Raw genomic sequence first — 22,420 nt, forward strand, 5'->3', positions numbered from 1 at the left:
ACATCTACAAAATGGTAATCTGCAATTTAACAGCTTGCCAACCGTATACGGTATATATACGACAGCAAGGTGGCTCTCCTGCACAGGATCACATACCTAGCTTGTGATCCTGCACTTCGGGGTCTGGGGTGCGCATGCATGCCTCCAGCGACCCGCTCCCACTGTGATTAGACACAGCGGGAGCTAATCTGCGGGCACCACGGACTCAATGTCCGCGGCACCCGCCTATCATTAGACAGAGAGCCAGAACGGCGAGGCAAATCACCTTCTGTCAGGGAAAGCAGGAACATGGATCCATGCCTTCTCAGAGTAAAAGCACCTCTCCCACAGTGATAAAACACACTGTTAGACTCACATTTAACACTTTGATTGTTAACCCCTTTCCAGTCAGTGTCATTAGTACAGTGACAGTGCATATTTTTAGCACTAATCACTGTATTAGTGTCACTGGTCCACCACAGTATCGCAGTCCACTATGAGTCACTGATTGCCGCGATTTCTAATAAGAAAAAAAATGCCTAAATCTATCCCATAGTTTGTAGACGCTATGGGCCAGATTCAGAAAGAGAGTACGCCGACGTATCTACTGATACGCCGACGTACTTTCAAATTTTCTGCGTCGTATCTTTAGTTTGAATCCTCAAACCAAGATACGACGGCTTCTGGCTACGATCCGACAGGCGTACGCCTTCGGATCGTAGGTGCAACACTTCGGCGCCCGCTGGGTGGAGTTCGCGTCGTCGGGTATGCTTATTAGCTTTTTCCGTCGATTCACAAAGGTACACGTGGCCGTCGCATTCTCTTATGTCGTCGCTAGTCGGCTTTTCCCGGCGTATAGTTAAAGCTGCTATTTTGCGGCGTATAGATAGACTTGCCATGTTAAGTATGGCCGTCGTTCCCGCGTCGAAATTTTTTTATTTTTTTTGTGTAAGTCGTCCGTAAATAGGAAAGGACGTAACTCACGTCTAAGTTCAAAAAATGACGTCGGTGCGACGTCATTTCACGCAAAGCACGGCGGGAAATTTCGAAACGGAGCATGCGCAGTTCATTCGGCGCTGGGACTCGCTTCATTTAAATGAATCACGCCCCCTACCCGCCGATTTGAATTCCGCCGCCAGAAATACACTACGCCGCCGTAACTTACGGCGCGAAATCGCTAAGGATTCGAAATTCCGCCAGGTAAGTTACCGCGGCGTAGCTTATCACTGATACGTGGCGCAAGTGTAAATATCTGTGAATCTGGCCCTATAACTTTGGTGCAAACCAATCAATATATGCTTATTTTTATTTTTTTTGTCAATATCAGAATACATATTGCCCTAAATTCATGAAGAAATTGTTTTATAGCAGAAGGTAAAAATATTGTCTTTTTTTAAAAATTGTCTGTCTTTTTTTGTTTATAGAGCAAAAAATCGCAGACGTTTTTAAATACCACCAAAAGAAAACTATATTTGTGGGGAAAAAATGACTTTTTTATTTGGGTACAGCGTCCCACGACCGCACAATTGTCAGTTAAAGTAATGAAGTGCCGATTGGCAAAAACAGAGCATGTGCATGACAGGTATGTCAGTGTGCAGACTATACGTACAAGTACTGCAGGACTTATGTGTGGGATTGGATGTGGAAGTGTATATTCATTAAAAGGTGAGAAGAATCTGAAATCGACTTTCAGCCCCCTGAGCATTTGTGTAATTATTTGTGGGATCAATAGTAAACTCATTTCAGCGACATTTACATGTGTGTTCGGCGACAAGTTGTGACGCATTCTTTATCCAATGCTTATAAAACATCCAGGGTATAGAATCTGCTTGGATTTCCTATGAAGAGAACTGAACTTAATAGCATTCATTCACAATTTTCATATAGAATTACTCCAAATTATGTTACTTATGAAATGCACAGAGCAGCCCAGATCCTTCTCTTCTCAGGTCCCCCCGCCGACATTCTGTGCCCCTCCCCCTTGCTGAGTGCCCCCATAGCAAGCTGATAGCTGTGGGGGCACTCGCGCATGCTCACTCCCGAGCCAGCTCGCCCATAAGACACAGAAAGCATAGCTCAGCCCCACCCCCCACTTCCGCCTCACTGACTGTAAATAATAACAGAGAGAGCCAAAGGTTCTTGCTGCTGCATCTTAGCCAATCAGGAGGGAGAGGCCTGGGAGAGCCTCTGGTCTTGTGCGCATCGCTGGAATGAGATCAGGCTTAGGCAAGTATTGGTCTGGGGTGGCTGCTGCACACTGAAGGTTTTTTACCTTTATGCATAGAATGGAAAAGGGGGCATCATCAGTGCCCACTACATGGGATTGTGGCTATCACAATATTTAATAAAAAAAATATATATATATTTTGGGTTATAGAGTTTTTAACTGGGAGTCAGTGAACACAATTTTTGTGAGGTAGGAAAACGGGATTTAGGCGGGATTTGCACGTGTTTTTGAGCGGGAAGGACATGTGAGTTCAGGCGGGAAAAACATGTGTACTGTTGACTCATACTCGTGAGGTAGAGGGGTATATAAAGCCCACAGGTGTGAGGGTCAGGGCACAATTTTTTTTTTACCTTACAGGTTAAGAGCTCCCCATCCCCCCCACCCTTGTCGCAGCACCTTTTATGTGGTCTGTCACCCTTGAATCAAGGGGGGACTTGGTTGATATTTTATTTATGGCAATCACTTGAGTCTTATGACTGAGTGAGAATTTTTTGAAAGGTTTGGAAAATATATTTGAAATTAAATATTTATTTATTGATATTTTAATAAAGATAATTATTTAAATATATTTAATGTTTGTATTAGAAATTATACCAATAAAGGTGCCGCGGCCAATTTATCACCATCTTTGATGGTTTTGGTTTGGTCTATTATTTATTATTTAATAACCTTGTATAGCCTACATTCCCATGCATGAAGGTAAAAAACCTTCAGCCTTTACAACCACTTTAAGTTTTTTTTTATCTTAATGTATTCTGTGCATTAGGGTAAAAAAATCTTATGTTGCAGAGGATCCCTTAGCCCCATCTCATACTTACCTGGGCCATATCTAGATCCAGCATTGTGCACAAGAGCAGCGGCTCTCTCAGAACTTTTGACATCAGCACCCTTAAGGCTTAATTTCCATGGACGTTTTTCCAGACACTTTTTTTAGCCTTTTTTACAGCTTAAAAACGCCTGTCCATGTTTATTTATTTATTTATTTTTTTGAGCTGGAGCTCAAAAACGCTGCGGCGTTGCGCGTTTTTACAGCTCTAATGCTGGAGCTTCAGAACGCACTGGTCCTGGTTTTTTTTTTGCAGCTTAAAAACGGCTCAGCCATCTACAGCTCAAAAACGTCATGGTGGGCATGAGGCCATAGACTAACATGGAGAGCCGTTTTTAAGCTGCAAAAAACGCTCAGAAAAGTGGCTGTAAAAACGTCCATGGAAATGAAGCCTAAAGGTTTTTTTTTTTAAATAACAAACATGTTATACTTACTTGCTCTGTTTAATGGTTTTGCACAGAGCAGCCCTGGTCCTCCTTTTCTCGGGTCCCACACCGGAGCTCCTGACCCCTACCTTTTGCTGAAACATCCACAGCAAGCAGCTTGCTCTGGGGGCACCCCTCTCCACCTCCTGATTGGCTCACTGGCTGTGACTGACAGCAGTGGGAGCCAATGGCTCCTGCTGCTGCCAAAAGCCAATCAGGAGTGCAAGTCCCCGGAGAGGCAATGCTCTCGTGGACATCGCTGGATCGCGAGGCTCAGGTAGGTAATAGGGAGGGCTCTGGGGGGGGAGCAGCACACAAAAGTTTTTTTTACCTTCATGCATGTTGTGCCTTTACAACCACTTTAAGTTGCCCAAGTCTCCCAAGATGAGGCTACAGCACAATGCAGTATTTTCTTCTGATGATATTAGGGCTACTCAGCATTCCCCAGAATATCAACCCAGCATGTGTGTTGCGCTTTACAATGAAGTATATAAATAAGAGGACCTTGCAAGTTTACAATAAGATCCACTTTAACCGATAAAAGTAATACCTTAACCCTACAGTACAGCAAAGTATACTGAGCTGCCCATTGATGCATATGTGTGGCATGTGGGCGTTATAGCCCATTGTCATTGCCCCCGCTTATATGTGTTACAGTGAGGGAAAGGGGTATCTGATCCCCTGCTGATTTTGTAAATTTGCCCACTGAGAAATAAATGATCAGACTATAAGTTTAATGGTAGGTTTATTTTAACAGTGTGAGACAGAATAACAACAAACATATCCAGAAAAACACATTTCAAAAACGTTATAAATTGATTTGCATTTTAATGAGTGAATTAAGTATTTGATCCCCTATCAATCAGCAAGATTTCTGACTCCCAGGTGTCTTCTATACAAGTAACGAGCTTAGATTAGGAGCACTCTCTCTTAAAGGGAGTGCTCCTTATCTCAGCTTGTTACCTGTATAAAAGAAACCTGTCCACAGAAGCAATCAATCAGATTCCAATCTCTCCACCATGGCCAAGACCAAAGAGCTGTCCAACGATGTCGGGGAGAAGACTGTAGACCTACACAAGGCTGGAATGGGCTACAAGACCATCGCCAAGCAGCTTGGTGAGAGGGTGACAACGGTTGGTGGGATTATTCGCAAAGGGAAGAAACACAAAATAACTGTCACTCTCCATCAGTCTGGGGCGCCATACAAGATCTCACCTCGTGGAGTTTCAATGATCAGGAGAACGGTGAGGAATCCGCCCAGAACTACACGGGAGGATCTTGTCAATGATCCCAGCTGGGACCAGAGTCACCAAGAAAACAATTGGTAACACACTACACCGGGAAGGACTGAAATCCTGCAGCCCCCGCAAGGTCCCCCTGCTCAAGTACAGGCCCATCTGAAGTTTGCTAATGGACATCTGAATGACTCAGAGGAGAACTGGGTGAAAGTGTTGTGGTCAGATGAGACCAAAATCAAGCTCTTTGGCATCAACTCAACATCAACACTCGCTGTGTTGGGAGGAGGAGGAATGCTGACTATGACCCCAAGAACACCATCCCCACCGTCATACATGGAGAACACCATCCCCCACCGTCATACATGGAGAACACCATCTCCCACCGTCATACATGGAGAACACCATCCCCCACCGTCATACATGGAGAACACCATCCCCCACCGTCATACATGGAGAACACCATCCCCCACCGTCATACATGGAGAACACCATCCCCCACCGTCATACATGGAGAACACCATCCCCCACCATCATACATGGAGAACACCATCCCCCACCGTCAAACATGGAGAACACCATCCCCCACTGTCATACATGGAGAACACCATCCCCCACCATCATACATGGAGAACACCATCCCCCACCATCATACATGGAGAACACCATCCCCCACTGTCATACACGGAGAACACTATCCCCCACCGTCATACATGGAGAACACCATCCCCACCGTCAAACATGGAGGTGGAAACATTATGCTTTGGGGGTGTTTTTCTGCTAAGGGGACAGGACAACTTTACAGCATCAAAGGGACGATAGACGGGGCCATGAACCGTCAAATTTTGGGTGAGAACCTCCTTCCAGGGCATTGAAAATGGGTCGTGGATGGGTCTTCCCGCATGACAATGACCCAAAACACACGGCCAAGGCAACAAAGGAGTGGCTCAAGAAGAATCACATTAAGGTCCTGGAGTGGCCTAGCCAGTCTCCAGACCTTAATCCCATAAAAAATATGTGGAGGGAGCTGAAGGTTCGAGTTACCAAAGCTCAGCCTCAAAACCTTAATGACTTGGAGAGGATCTGCAAAGAGGAGGTGGGACAAAATCCCTCCTGAGATGTGTGCAAACCTGGTGGCCGACTACAAGAAACGTCTGACCTCTGATTGCCAACAAGGGTTTGGCCACAAAGTACTAAGTCATGTTTTACGAAGGGGTCAAATACTTATTTCACCTATTGAAATGCAAATCAATTTATAACTTTTTTTAAATGTGTTTTTCTGGATATTTTTGTTGTAATAAAATCAAGTAAAATAAATACAAAAAAATTTTTTTTTAAGTGCCCCGCCCCGATGAGCTCGCGTGCAGAAGCTAACGCATACGTGAGTAGCGCCCGCGTATGAAAATGGTGTTCAAACCACACAAGTGAGGTATCACTGCAATCGTTAGAGCGAGAGCAATAATTCTAGCCCTAGACCTCCTCCTTAACTCAAAAGATGCAACCTATAGAATTTTTGAAACGTCGCCTATGAAGATTTTGAAGGTTACAAGTTTGACACCATTCCACAAGTGGGCGCAATTTTTAGGCGTGACATGTTGGGTATCAATTTACTCGGCGTAACATTATCCTACACAATATAAAAACAATTGGGCTAACTTTACTGTTGTCTTATTTTTTAATTAAAAAAAGTGATTTTTTTTCCCAAAAAAATGCACTTATAAGACTGTTGTGCAAATACGGTGTGACAAAAAGTATTGCAATGACCGCCATTTTATTCTCTAGGGTGTAAAAAAATATATATATATAATGTTTGGAGGTTCTAAGTAATTTTCTAGCAAAAAAACGAGGCTCATCCTTAAGTGGTTAAACTTATAGACTGATCATTTCTTTGTCAGTGGGCAAACGTAGAAAATCAGCAGGGGATCAAATACTTTTCCCCCTCACTGTACATGGGTGGCAAGAGGTTCATATTTAAATCGGATTCATAATAAATACATACCACTAGTTCTATGACCTGCAGGGCCGATCCTAGGGCCACAGACGCCTGGGTGCAGAAATATTGCTGGTGCCCCCACATGGGCGTGGTCATCTTAATAACTCCTCCCCTTTTCAAATGTTTCTATGGCTCCTACACAAACACAGAGACGCTCCCCTACGAAGTCTTCATTAGTGTCTCCCATAAGAGTCCCCCCAGCAGGTGTCCCCCATCAGAGCCCCCCCCCAGCAGGTGTCCCCCAGGAGGTGTCCCCATCAGAGTCCCCCACATCAGGTGTCCCCATAGATCAGTACCTGTCCAATAGATCCCTGTAGCTCGGGCGCGCTGGGAGCAGAAGCACATTACACATACCTCCCAACTTTCTGAGATGGGAATGAGGGACACCTATCAGCAAAAGTATGTAGGCATAGGACACACCCCTTGTCACGCCCCCTTAAAGGAGAATTGTACAAAAAAATAAGATTGGTTACACCCACAAGTGCTTTTTTTACCACTACTATTTCTTTATATTGGCTTTTGGAATTTACAAATGCAGCAATTTAGAAATCAGATGAAAGGTTTATCACTGGGAAACACTTTTTGAAAGATAAAAAGTGCATTTTATATACATCTGTATAGATCAGACCAAAATGAGGGACAAATGAGGAGAATGAGGGACAGAGGGACATTGCTCCGAATCAGGGACAGTCCCTCAAAATCAGGGACAGTTGGGAGGTATGCATTACAGGGGGCGGGGCATACGTGGCATTTTTGGTTACTAGAAAAGGGGTGGCACTCGGAGAGCATTTCCGGGAGTGCACGGGATGATTGGCAGCAGCTCCGGCCAACCCAGAAGCCTCTCATCACACCGCCCATGGGAGAATAGCCGACACACGCAGAGGGGCGGTGCAGACAGGAGACTGCTCCACGCGCACGGAACGTGTTCCGGTATTAGACTCCGCTGCGGTACCCAACCCGGATTCCGGGGACAGCGGGAGGCAGGGCTTTTTTTCAGGGGGAACTTGGGGGAACTCAGTTCCACCATCTTTGGCTCAGACCCTTTGGTGCCTGCTCACCACAATCACTTGTAAACACAGGAGTCTGGTTTCTGTGTTTACAAGTGACAGCTCTGCACTCTGTGTGTAACCCCCCTGAACTTTGCATGTAATGCAATCCTGGTATTTAATGCCACTTTAAGACCCTTCTACTGTTTGTGAAATCTGAACGGGGTCGTGATTGAGTTCCTGCACCTATCTTCTGAGAAAAAAAGCCCTGGCGGGAGGTATGCTCTCTTGTCAGTTGCCAGCGGGGAGAGCCAACGGGATGGGGAACCGCAGCACCCGCTACATGCGCTCCACCTCTGGACACAGACAAGGAGGAGGGAGGGGAGCACTTTGGAGCCTCAGAGCCCCCACCTCTCCTCGATGACCTGTAATAGCGGCACCGCATGTTGCACTCCCAAAGCAGCCATGTAAATTGTGTAAATTGTGACGTTCTGACGCTGGCTATATGCATAAGACCCTCCCTCACCCTCCCTCATCTTAGTGGGGCCCACTAATTACAATCCACCTTATCTGTATTTGCTAATAGTATAGCAGGGAACTACCAGACAAAAATGTTTCTATTGATACAAAGGAGTGTGAAAGCGAAGCTCTTCCTCGTAGGCTCTGGATTCATTGTTTCATTTCCCCAGAACACAAAAGCTTACGGCTCCAATTTTCATACAAAAGCCCCGATATCTTTTATTTGATCTATTTGTCGCTGACATTCCTGTTGCAGTGTCTGCGCTCTCTTTACCTCACATGTTTTTTTGGAGGAGGGAGAGACTTTCTGTTATCTTTTTTTCCTTTCCCGCTTCTAAAGCAATGTTTCCAGCCCTTTCTTCTCTAATCCGTCCGCATCTTCAGCACAACACATATTGATGTTCTCTCCTCAGACAACAAACCTAAAATCTGCTTTCAGAATATAAATCTTGAAGACGATCCTCCATCCAATCACTCCAGAGTCTTTCAAGGTGTTGAGAATTTGCTGCATGACTTGATAACTCAATCCTTAGGCTGGAGAGCCCATTTTCAAGCCAAGATGTGACCCAGAGGGATACACTCTACTAGACAGAAGACGTTTTCTATCTCCTTTATATCGCTTCTCAGCATTTCACTCTGCAGCTAATGAGAACACAAAGCTGGGCGACTTCTGAAAGTGACATCTTCAGCACAGTCAGCCCCGATAATGGCATATAGAACATATAATGGCATCGAACATAAGGAGTGAATTTCTATGGACACTTTGAGGATGGTCAGGTGCTATGAGCAGGACAGATACAGCACAGTGCAAATGTACGTAGGATACAAACATGTACTGTACTACAGCAGCCAACAGTTCATGAAAAGTATCGTTTATTATCAGTAAACACAAATTTCAGTTACTTCTGCAGAGCTTAAAGCGGAGTTCCGGCCACAATTTCACTTTTTAAATATAAATACCCCTGTAATACACAAGCTTAATGTATTCTAGTAAAGTTAGTCTGTAAACTAAGGTCCGTTTTGTTAGGTTGTTACAGCATTTAGACACTTTATAAAATAGAAATTGACTGGGCCATCTTAAGTGTGGGCATCATGAAGCCAGACTGTATGACTTCCTGGATTTCAGCCTTGCAGATTTTGCACATGCTCAGTGCTGCACAAGCAGTGTCAGATCAGGTTTCAGCACCTGTGCTGTCCAAGTCACATGATTCTTTGAGACTGGGGAGTGCACAGACTCCTGGAAAGTTACACCCACTACATTCCCAGGAGTCTGTGCGGTGTAGGTTAGGAAGCATTAAGCATCTAGGTGCAGGAAGTGGGAAGATTAACTATTCTGCCTAGCAACAACACTTTAAAGGCATCTAAAAAAAAAAAAAAAAAAAATTTGTAAAGGACTAATGATTTTTTTTTTAAAACTACTGACGTAATGTTATATTTATGGGTGGAACTCCACTTTAAAGGGTCACTAAAGCAAAAAAAATGTTTTTGCTGAAATGACTGTTTACAGGGTATGGAGACATAAAAGTTAACTGATTCCTTTTAAAAATGATTACAAATAGATAAAAATCAATCCTATAATGTGCATGCAGGTTAGTTTCACTTTTAAACTGGTTTCATGTTCCCGTGAACTAGAGAGACACACAGAACAAAAACAAACAAATCCAGGGCAGTGTTTTGTTTTTAAAATGAATCTGATTGGTTCTGAGGAGTTTTAGACACACAGTAATGACAGCTTAGACCATCGTGAAAATCTCCCAGTACTGTCGTTATAAGGAAACAGGCAACCAGGAAGTGTGGAGATCACAGCAGAATTACAGCAACTTCAAAGCAAAAACGAACAATGAGGACATGAAACCAGGACTGCAGTAAGGTAAAGAAAGCTATTTAGTTAAAAAAATAAATTCCTTTAGTGATCCTTTAAAGCCTCGTACACACGGTACGATTATTGGCCAATCAAGCGTCTGATTTTTGTCAAAAGGGCACGTGCCAAGATTTTGATTTTGATATTGCAATACAATGTTCATGGACTTATTGGAATAAGTCAAGGAATGCATCATATCACATATTAAAGCGGAGGTTCACCCAAAAATCAACTTTCTGCCATTAGATCCAGCATACTGTTGACATCTGTAGCATGCTGGGTTTTTTTTTTGTACTTATCGTTTATCAGCCGTTGTTATCTGGCTCCGAGCTAGGATTTCTGTGGGGAATAGGCGTTCCTAAGCCAAGCGGATTTGATTGACGGGTTGCTAAAGCGCGTCACACCTTCCGAAAATACCCAAAGTCACACTCGGGTGTTTACGGCGCCTGCCGTGTAGAGCTGACTGCGCAGGCGCCGTAAACACTTGAGTGTCACTTTGAGTATTTTCGGAAGGCGTGACGTGCTTTAGCAGGCCGTCAATCAACTCCGCTTGGCTTAGGAACGCCTATACCCGGAAGGAATCCCCGCTCGGAGCCGGATAACAAAGGCTGATAAAACGATAAGTAAAAAAAAAAAAAAACAGCATACTGCAGATGTCAGCAGTATGCTGGATCTAATGGCAGAAAGTTGATTTTTGGGTGAACCCCCGCTTTATTATTTTGTGTGTTGTATCTAGGGTTGTCCCGATTAGACATGTGCACAGAAAAAATTTTTGTTTTTTTTTGTTCTGTTTCGTATCGTTCCGTAGGTTCGTTCCCGTTCGTTTTTCGTAAGACGCCCATTTTCCTGTTCGTTCCCGTTCGTTTTTCGTACGACGCAATTTTTTCGTATTCCGATCGTTTCGTATTTTGGTTACCGTTTTATTTTCGTACATGCGGGATGGTTCGTTATTCTGTTTAATTCATGTTCGTTACTTGTTAGACAATAATTTTCGTGAATTTTCGTCATTTTGTACTTTCGTAAATATATCGCGGGATTCGCGGCACTTTCAACACGCGGCTCATCCATATTAACTATTGTTAAGCCCCATACACTTGGTCAGACTTTTTTAACAACAAACATAAAAACGATCGTTTTACCGAACGTTCGTTCGTTTTTAAACTCCATCAGAAAACCATTTTTGGGTTCCAGGTTCAAAAGTCTTCACTAACTAACTACACTCACTGTTCATTCAAAAAAATGAAAATTACATCTTATAACAAAAGATTTGCATTCTGTATTTTGAAACCAAATTACGAACAGAAAAAAGGAATTCAGAATACAGAATACAAATCTTTTGTTATAGATGTCATATGAACATACAAACAGAAAAAGGATTCAAACAAAATACAGAATGAAAATCTTTTGTTAGATGTCATATGAACATACGACTGAAAATCAAAATACGAACAGAACAAAGATTCAAACAAAATACAGAATGCAAGTCTTTTGTTATAGATGTCATATTCGTTCATTTGCCGTTTTCGTTTTGTCGTATTTTCGTCAGATCGTTCGTTCGTATTTGCGGTTGTTCGTTATGCGACTCATTCGTAATCCCGTCGTTTTCGTATTTTGGTGCTTAAATTTTTTCGTATGTACACATTATTCTGCGGGTACGAAAATGAACATTTTCTTACGAAAATAACATTCGTACGAACGGGAATGCACATATCTAGTCCCGATACCGAGACTAGTATCAGTATCGGGACCGATACCAAGCATTTGCCCGAGTACTTGTACTCGGGCAAATGCTCCGATGCTTCAGCCGATACCTGGACATTCAGGGTGATCAGTGCGGTGGGGGAGTTACAAGCACTGATTACCACTGACTGTCCTCGTATCCTCCTCCAGCCCCCCTCTGTGTCCCACTCCATACTGCCAAGAAACTCGGTAGTGTGTACGAGGCCTTATAGGTGGTGACAGGTACTCTTTATGGAGGGATCGGTGGTCTAAAAGACCCCCGATCCCTCCTTTGCACTTCAAAGTATTCAGATAGCCGAAAACATCGATTCTGAATACTGTGTACTTTTTAAAATCCGGCGCCATTGGCAGCTGAGTAACCCGGAAGTGACGTCATGGCGCCGCTTCCGTGTTTACATTGCGGAGACTGATTCGAAGCCGTTTACTGCTTCGTTCCAGTCTGCGCCTAAACACTGGAGGCATCGGAAAGCGGATCAGGTCTCCCGGTGGGACGGGAGACCCTGTCAGAGCGACGAGTGGTGGCGGGAGGGGGGGGGGGGTGCCCAGTTGTGCAGAGCCCTCAGCATTTACTGCAGTGGCCTGTAGGGTTGCCCCCTGTCACCTAGACAGTCTGAGTTTTGAATCACCTGCCCAGGTTTCAGTCCACCTGAAATCCAGACACATTATTCAGACAGGAATGTGGTTCCGAACAGGGTTTGATAGGAGGGTGAGGGGGCACTATGTGCGCCACATTACTATGCTCTTTGGAGTGCCCAAAGGTGTCCCAGGTTTGTTATAAACCTATAGTGCAGGGATCTCCAAACTCTTCAAACAAAGGGCCACTTTAATTGTCCTTCAGACTTTAGGAGGGCCAGGTTGTGGCCAGCAGCGGCAGAAAATGTCACAGGCCCAGCATCAGTGAGCATAAATATGGCCTCAGGGTTAGTGGTCAATAGGAGGAGGAGTATTCCCCCTATTAGTAGGATGGATAGTATCCCATCATTGGTATCGGTGGAAGATATAATACCCCATTGTTAGTGCCAGTGGGTTGAATAGTGCCTCATATCAGTGGGAGGAATTGTGCCCCAAGGGCCGGATAAAGGCTAGCAAAGGGCCACAGTTTGGAGACCCCTGCTATAGTATATACTAAAACAAAAAAAAATTACTCTGCGCCACTAAAGAGTTTGGCTTGAAGAAAAAGTGGCAACCCTAGTGGCCTGTCTTGGTATCTTCAGAAGAGAAGCAGTAAGAACATTTAATAAAGGAGTGCTCTCTTCTCATGGAAAGCGGAGTATCACTTTAAACTTGGCCATGTAAAGAAGAGAAATGGGCTTATGGAGCTGTGCAGATGGGAAATGAGCCGTCCACCCTGTAATCACACCCACGCAGATCTCACAACCTCTGTACTCTGCTTCAGAGGCGCTGGAGCATTCGTCTGCAGGTGTACAAATGACAAATGGCACAAGTTGTTTTTAGTCTGAATCTTTATTATAATTAGGAGCCATTAGTCACACTGAATCATAAATGAAAGTTCCTTAGTCTGGTACAGCCGGCACAGCGTACTGGGAAATACAAAGAACAGTGTTTTGTTTTTTTCCAACTAGAACATACACAATTAACTAGCAAAAGGCAATAATAAAGAGTTTTGCCAATAGTTCTAAAACCTCACAGTATATTCATCTCACAGGCTCATTATCTGCAATAAAAGAAAGCTGCTTTTAAAGGCAACCTGTCAGGAGAGAAACCTCTGCCTCTGAAAATGCCTCTGGCTGTTATGGCGGCCCTCTAACTGAACTCATACACACGATCGGATTTCCATCTGACAAATCCGTGGAATTTGTTCTGCATTTTTTTTTCAGATAAACATACATGAAACTATGTGGTTTTTCAGCTCTTTAGCGCCACGCTTCGGGCAACTTCTGCTAATGTTGTCTGATGGTTAGCATTGGTTCGGGGGAAATGCGTGTTTGTACTTTGTTCTTTTATTTTTTTCCAAAAGACTACACATGATCGGTTAATCCGACAAGACACATTTGTTGTCGGACAGTTTTAAAGCATGCTATCCAACATTTGTTTCCAGAAAATCCGACAACAATTGTCCGATGGAACATACAAACGGTCGGATTTTCCGACAAAACCCTGCCATCACACATTTGTTGTCGGAAAATCCGATCGTGTGTGTTTAGACTTGTTTTCCAGGAGCAGACAAGGACTTCTGGATTTTTTCCAGCTTTCATGATCGGCACAAATGGTCCAGGTCGAGGACACCCAGAGAACTAGCAATTTTAGGAAGGGAATCAGTGCGTGCCCTATAATTTTTTATGACAGGTATACCTTAAGGCCGGAATCACACTAGTGCAGTGCGAATTTCAGCTCTCTTATCTCTGCAGAGAGATAAGAGAAGTGTTCAGCAGATTAGCAACGTTTTAGATGAGAATTTGGAGACCTGGGAGAAGTTACGGGTGAGAGGAGAGTGGGGGAGAAGTGTATTGAGCTGAATGAGAGAAATTCCTGAAGAGAACTGAACACATCTGCGAATCAGCTGCGTACCCATAGAAGATAATGGGCTTGAATTCGCACCTGAGCTGCACCGCAATGCCTAAAAGACGCACACGGTTTTACAGCAATGCGCAGTGTGAATGCATCGCACATATGTAAACCAGCCTCATTGAAAATAATGGCCCGGATTCAGGTAGATTTGCCCCTTATTTACGGAGGCGCAGGGCAGTGTTTTTGCCCTGCGCTCCCGCAAATTTACTGCGCTACCCGCGATTCACGGAGCAGTAGCTCCGTAAATTGCGTGTGCGCTGTGTAAACTTGCCCTGCGTAAGGGCGCCTAATGTAAATGATCCCGTAGGGGGCGGGAATCATTTAAATTAGGCGCGCTCCCGCGCCAAGCGTAGAGCGCATGCTCCGTCGGGAAACTGTCCCGACGTGCATTGCGGCAAATGACGTCGCAAGGACGTCATTTGCTTCAAAGTGAACGTGAATGACGTCCAGCGCCATTCACGAATCACTTACGCAAATTACGTAAAATTCGAACGTTGCGACGCGGGAACGACAGGTATACTGTAGCATTGGCTGCCCCTGCTATTAGAAGGGGCAGCCTTACGCTAAACACGCCGTACGGAAACAACGTAAATTGCGTACGCAGGGCTCGCGCAACATTGTGAATCGGTGTTAGTATGCAATTTGCATACTATACGCTGACCACAATGGGAACGCCCCCTAGCGGTCATCGCAAGAATGCAGCCTAGATATGCGTGGCATAAGAGCCTTATGCCACGCAGATTTTAGGCTGCAGTCGGCGTTACGATGTTCCTGAATCAGGAGCATTCGTAACGCCGGGGCAAGTAAGCAATTGCGCTGTGTAACCTATGGTTACACAGGTGCAATTGCTACTTGAATCTGGGCCAATGTATTTAGAAATGTTCTGCGTATTGGATGCGGTTTAGGCCGCACTCAATTCGCATAGGTGTGAACCTGGCCTGAAAGAACTGGAGGATGAGTGTCTGTGTTGCCAGTTGCAGCCAATCAAAAGCTGGTTTTCATTTTGTAATCTTCACTACAAAAAAAATTACAGCTGCAATCTGAATGGTATTAGCAACCTGGCTGCTAAATTTCTTTTGCATTTGTGTGGTGTCAAATCTTTAGGGACAGTGAGGGTTATTTACTAAATCCACTTTGCACTACAAGTGCAAGTGAAAGTGCAGTCACTGTAGATCTGAGGGAGACATGCAAGGAAAATAAAAACCAGAGCTTTGCCTCATTTCAGATCTTCCCCTCAGATTTACAGCGACTGCACTTCCGGTGCAATTTCAAGTGCACTTTGCACTTGTAGTTTGCACTTGTAGTGCAAAGTGGATTTGTCTTTAGTAAATAACCCCCACTGTAAAAAAAAGGAGAAATTTCACTCATCGGTAATTATGAAAGACATAAGTGCGATTCACATTGTTGGCTTTTTTCACTGTTATTTAATAAAAAGTTTGCACACTCTTGGAATTTTTAATGTGTTATTGCCAAAGAACATTTATTCACTTTGAACATCATTTTTTTTCACTGATCAAGAGAATTCTCAATGCCAAAGTCAAAACAGATCTTTGCAAAGTGATTTAAATTAATTATAGTGAAAGAACATAAAAAAGCTTACTGCATATAAACCGCCTAAAGTCAGTATTTAGAAGTATGTTTGGGATTTTGTCTTGCTGAATGAGATAAGACTTCTCTTAACTTTTTATCTGATTTTCTTACAAGGTTCCCTTTATTTAAAGCTGTATTCATTCTACCTTCACAACACCCTGATGTTGTCACCATCATGCTTCACAGCAGGGATGGTGTGTGTAAATTATGGATGAACGTGGCATGTTTGGATCCATGTGAAAGCCCACCAGGATGCTGTCACAGTACTAGGCCAATCATAGGTGTGTAGAGCCTATTGCATTAGGGTCTGAACACCAAAGCTCAAACACAAGTGTCCATAGAGTTTCCCTTTACTTTAGAGTCTGCAGGATTCCCCCTTACAATGCAAGGGGAACACTGCGCACCCTGATGTAAAGGTGAACTCTGCTATAAAGGGCAATTCTGCAGCCCTGATGTAAGTGGGAATTCTTATGTAAAGAGAAACACTGCTTACTCTGATGTAAAGGGGAGGGGGCTCTGGTGACCACTTTACATCAAAGTCTGCAGCATTCCCCTTTAGATCATGGTCCACAGAGTTCCCCTTTACACCATGCACTGTGAGAGGGAATCCTGCAGACTCCGATGTAAGGGGGAACTCTTTGGACTCTTGTGTAAGGGGTCCTCTGTGAGACCCCCTTACATCAGAGTTTCCCTTTACATCATGGTCTTCAGCATTCCCCCTAACATCAGGGTCAACAGAGTTCCCCTTTGCATCAGGGTACCACAGTGTAAGGGGGAACCCTGCAGACTCTGATGTAACAGGGAACTCTGTGAACACCTTTGGTGACTGTGATGCAATGGAGAACTCTGTGCAGTCTGATTAAAGGGGGGACTCTGTGGACTGTGATGTAAAGGGGAGCTATGTGGACCTATGTGTAAGGGAGGGGGTTCTGGTGACCAGAGACCCCCTTACATCAGAATTTTCTTTTAGACTAGAGTCCACAGCATTTTACCTTATATCGGAGTCCACAGTGTTCCCTTTTACTTCAGGGTTCGCATAGTTTCCCCTTGCACTATGAAGGGGAACCCTGCAGACTCTGATGTAAGGGGGAACTCTGTGTTTGGTTATAATAATCTGACCTTCACGTAAATGGAGAAATATGTTTTATGCATTTTGTTATGCCTTAACCACATTGCTAGTAGCACTAGCTATATGTTGGTTGCTTAAATATTGATATTTGCACTGTTTTGCACTGAAAATGGTAATTTTATGTACTTTTTTAAGTGCCAGTAAAAAATGTTGCTCTGTCAGTAAATTTCACGTGTTGTGTCATTTAAAAAAATTGGTGCTGTCCGTAAATTTTTGGAGTCCTGTCAGTAAATTTCACTTTGGGAGATGGCAACACTGAGTGGGTTTGGATATGAACATGCCCAACCTTATCCCTGTTTATGATGATCTTTCAGCTGACTTTGGAGTCTCCCCCATACTTTCTGGTGAAGCACCCAGGCATCAGTTTTATTCCTAGTTTCTGTAATCTCAGGCACTGAGTGGTCACTAGTGTCCTTCTTGCATGGTCCTTCTTTTGATGGATAACCTATATTGCCGTGTTTCCCCAAAAGTAAGCCCTACCCCAAAAGTAAGCCCTAGCGTGATTATTGGGGCGGGCTGCAATATAAGCCTTACCCCGAAAGTAAGCCCTAGTCAAAGTTCATAAAAAATTTTTTTTTCAAACCTATACATTGCTGCAGTTTTTCCGTTTTTTACTGTGTTAAAAAATATGGTACTGTTATGTTTACAGCCACTGCTGATCCGTCCTCTTCTCGCCTCGTCTGCATCCCGTCCCTCCTTACTGTAAGCAGCGGGCCGGCTCTTTTCGTTCCTCCTCTCCTCCCCCCTGACATCTTCAGCCCGTCCCTTCTTACTGCACGGAGCGAGCCGATGACAGGTAACCTCGGCTCTTCTCTCTCCTTCTCTCCTCCCGCCTGACGTCTTCAGCCCGTTCCTCCTCAGCGCGCGGAGGGCGCTGACGTCAGCGGGATCTCTTCTCTCTCACTCTTTCCTCCCGGATGACGAAAGAAGAGCAGGTGAATACCGGTACACCAGGGAGCTGTAAAGGTATTTTCTATGGTACTGCACCTTATACAGTGCCAAGATGTCTTTCTTAAAATACCGTAATCACTCCTGACCTGACAGTTGGGGGGGGGGGGTGACAGGGGGGACACAGAATCTTTGTAAAATTTGTACATTCCGTAAATAAGCCCTACCCCGAAAGTAAGCCCTAGTGTGTTTTTGTGGACAAAATTAATATAAGACCCGGTCTTACTTTCAAGGAAACACGGTATGCAGATATACAGCATCTCTGTATGCTTTCCACTACCTAATGATTAATTTACCTGTTTCCCAGGGGATATTTAGTGATTTAGAAATGTTCTTGTATCCTTCTAGACTTGCACGTTTGAATTACACTTTAAGCCCGGGTTCACACTGGGCTGCGGGAGTGAAGCCGTGCGAGTTCAGCTGAACTCACACAATTTCACTCCCGCTGGCAGTCCCGATTTCGGCCGCGATTATAGAGACATCTGTGCAGGTGCCGAAATTGCAAAAAGTAGTAGGCCTCGTACACACGACCGAATTTCTCGGCAAAAACCAGAAAGAAACTTGCTGGGAGATATTTTTGCCAAGGAAACCGGTCGTGTGTACATTTTCGTCGAGGAAACTGTCGAGAAACTCGACGAGCCAAAAAGAGAGCATGTTCTCTATTTCCTTGACGGGAATGGAGAAAATTGGCTTGTCGAGTTCCTCGACAGCCTAACAAGGAACTCGACGAGGAAAACGATGTGTTTCGCCCGTCGTGTGTACGAGGCTGTACAGAAACTACTTTTTGAAATCGGTGCAGCGCCGCATCGGTGCAGATGCGGCATCGCACCGATTAGGCCGGTGCCATTGCCGGCAATTTGCGGCAAATTCCGCTGTTTTGACATGCGATTAGACATGCAAAATCGCATGTCAAAACGCACCAGTGTGAACCAGGCCTGAGGTTTACACTTATGCAAATTGGATGTGGGTTTCTCCGCATCCAATATGTAAGACAGGAGAGTATGACCGTCTCTCAATGCCTCCAGGGCTGCTGCGGAGCATATTGAACCAGGGTCATGTGCATCTCTGGCTCTGTTTCAGGTTTAAATTCAGGCAAAAAATCAGGCCTGATTAGTCCCTGAAATGGAGAACAGCGACGCACCAGACCCCCTGCTTTGTGAGTCGCATCCAAATTAAGTGTGAACCCAGCCCTATGGAGTTGTTCAATGTCGCTGGTCTTCATGGTGTAGGTTATGTCATGATACCGTCACTATTCAGATGAAGAATTTTCCATATACATGTGTATTTATATGAACTCCTTGATCTCCATTTCCCTCATCATGTGACTCTGAAAAAGAATTGGGTGCTCCAGTGATGATTCAGGTGTATTATATTAAAAGGGAGTGTATACATATGCAATCACTTGTTTTGTGGTTTTTCATTGCAATTAATTGAAACCACTTTGCAGAGATCTGTTTTCACTGTGAAAAAAAAAGGGCCGATTGCTGTTGATCAGCATAACAATTAAATCACCATTATATCCTCTGTTATTTAATGTTTTATAAAAAAGAAAACTTCCAAGGGTGTACATAATTTTACAGGCACTCTGTTTCTGGTAAGTGACTCACTAAGTAGTAAAATTGGAGGATTATCATTATGGCCAGCCCAGGAAACAAACTCCTAAAATAAGTGGTAGAGAGGTCTGAGCTTTCCTGTCATATGCAAACAAGGCAAATCATAACAATATGTGCAGGTGGGTTTGTTTCATCTGAGAGAATCATGCAACCAAAGCCAGTTAATCAGGATTTGTGAATTGTGTACCATAAGTCTTCGAGGATAGGGTGAATTGCAATGCAGACATTAAAGCGTATGTAAAAACCAAAACGTGTATATCATGTAGCTTACCAGTCCTTAGATGTGGTGGCTGCATTAGTACATTTCTTGTATACTTTCACCTGGTTGTCCTGCAAAGAACACATATCCCGTCCCTGGAAGGCCATGCTTAATCACTCCACTGTATCTAGGGAGGGAACCCAGGCTGGACATCCTCTATTTACAGTTTTGTTCAAAATTATTCAACCCCCCAATGCTGTAAAGGGTTTTAGGGAATTTAGTGTACATTTGTAATTGTATTTAGAATGAAATCCTACAAGGACTTCTTAAAGAACCATATGCAACTAAAATGACATCAATTGGTTTTGTAATACAGTAGTAAATGTTTATTTTGTGAATTCTTCATTTACACAACTATTCAACCCCTTAAAGACTACCACTCTGAAGAACAGAGGTTCATTGAAGTGTATTCAATCAGGTATTGAAAACACCTGTGGATGTCAGGGAGCAGCAATAAAGCCTAATAAGCACCAATCAGGCAGCTTTAAAATGACTGTGATACTCAGCTCCTTCTAGACATTTACTGGTGTGGTTACAAATATGGTGAAGTCAAGAGAATGGTCCGGGAAGACAAGAGAAGAGGTGATTACTCTTCACAGGAAGGGCAATGGCTATAAGAAGATTGCAACGATGTTAAACATACCAAGGGACACCATAGGAAGCATCATTCGCAAATTCAAGGCAAACGGCACTGTTGAAACACTACCTGGTCGTGGCAGAAAGAAGATGCTGACTTCGACTGCTGTGCGCTACCTGAAGCGTAGAGTGGAGAAAAGTCCCCGTGTGACTGCTGAGGAACTGAGAAAAGATTTGTCAGATGTGGGTACTGAAGTTTCTGCTCAGACAATACGGCGCACACTGCGTAATGAAGGCCTCCATGCCAGAACTCCCAGGCGCACCCCCTTGCTGTCTCCAAAGAATAAGAAGAGTCGACTGCAGTATGCCAAAAGTCATGTGGACAAACCACAGAAGTTTTGGGATTGTGTTCTGTGGACTGATGAAACAAAATTAGAACTGTTTGGGCCCATGGATCAACGCTATGTTTGGAGGAGGAAGAACAAGGCCTATTATGAAAAGAACACCTTGCCTACTGTGAAGCATGGCGGGGGGTCAATCATGCTTTGGGGCTGTTTTGCTTCTGCAGGTACAGGGAAGCTTCAGCGTGTGCAAGGTGCCATGAATTCTCTTCAGTACCAGGAGATATTGGATAACAATGTGATGCAGTCCGTCACAAACCTGAGGCTTGGGAGACGTTGGACCTTTCAACAGGACAATGATCCCAAGCATACCTCCAAGTTCACTAGAGCATGGTTGCAGATTAAAGGCTGGAACATTTTGGAGTGGCCTTCGCAGTCACCAGACTTAAATCCGATTGAGAACCTCTGGTGGGACTTAAAGAAAGCAGTTGCAGTGCGCAAGCCTAAGAATGTGACTGAACTGGAGGCTTTTGCCCATGACGAATGGGTGAAGATACCCGTAGATCGCTGCAAGACACTTGTGTCAAGCTATGCTTCACGTTTAAAAGCTGTTATAACTGTAAAAGGATGTTGTACTAAGTACTAAGATTGGATGTCACTTGGGGGTTGAATAAAACTGATAATGATGTGAGCACAGAAAATACATTTGTGGTTATTTATTATAAATGTTATGTTATATTTGTCTGACCTACACGTGCCTCTTTGATTTAATTGTTAGCAGGATGACAGGATGATCAAAATCAATGTCAAACTGGGAAAAACAATCAATTTCAGTGGGGGTTGAATAATTTTGAATACAACTGTATCTCCAATACATAAGTGGGTTGAGGGATTTGATATTGAGCCCTCGTTCACACTGAAGACGGGTTTGAAATTGTGCTAGTTCAGCTGAACACGCAAAATTTAAAACATTGCATTTCAGTGCGAGTTCAGGGGTGTTTTGAAAGACATCTGTGCGGGTTCATGCACAGATGTCTATTGAAATCGCCCCCAAAGTCGCCAAAAGTAGTGCAAAGTCAGTATCGCAGCGTTTTGAACGGTGCCATTGCTGGCAATAGGCTGCAATTTGGCATGCGATTCAACATGTCAAATAGCCCTGATGTGAACGGGGGCTCACAGAGACTTCTCACAAAAATTTACAAAGACTGCCTTTCTGGCTAGAATTAAAAGGTGTTTTGAGTTTAGTTATGGTGCAACATGATTTTCAGGAAAGGAAAATAAATACCAATTTCCATTTCACATAACTTTTAGATCTGGTAACACCCATTAATCATGGCAGGTTTATGTTGAAGAAATCACATGGTGAGAATGAACCTAAAAACCTGCCTCTAAAGCCTTGTACACACGATCGGACTTCAAATAAACTTTTCCTTTTAAAGATGGAAGTATATACAGAAAGGGGGGTGTGGGGTTAAAGGGGGGCAGTGTGTGCAGGAATGGGGCAGTGTGTACAGGAAGGGGGGTGTGGGGTTTAAAGGGGGTCAGTGTGTCGGATTTTTTGGAAAACTTGCTCATTTTGAAGTTTGTTGGCAAAAAGTCAGACCGTGTGTACGGGCCTTTAGGCTCCTTTCACATAGGCTTTCC

Source organism: Rana temporaria, chromosome 5 (genome assembly GCF_905171775.1).
Source record: "Rana temporaria chromosome 5, aRanTem1.1, whole genome shotgun sequence".
In the NCBI taxonomy this organism is placed as follows: domain Eukaryota; kingdom Metazoa; phylum Chordata; class Amphibia; order Anura; family Ranidae; genus Rana; species Rana temporaria.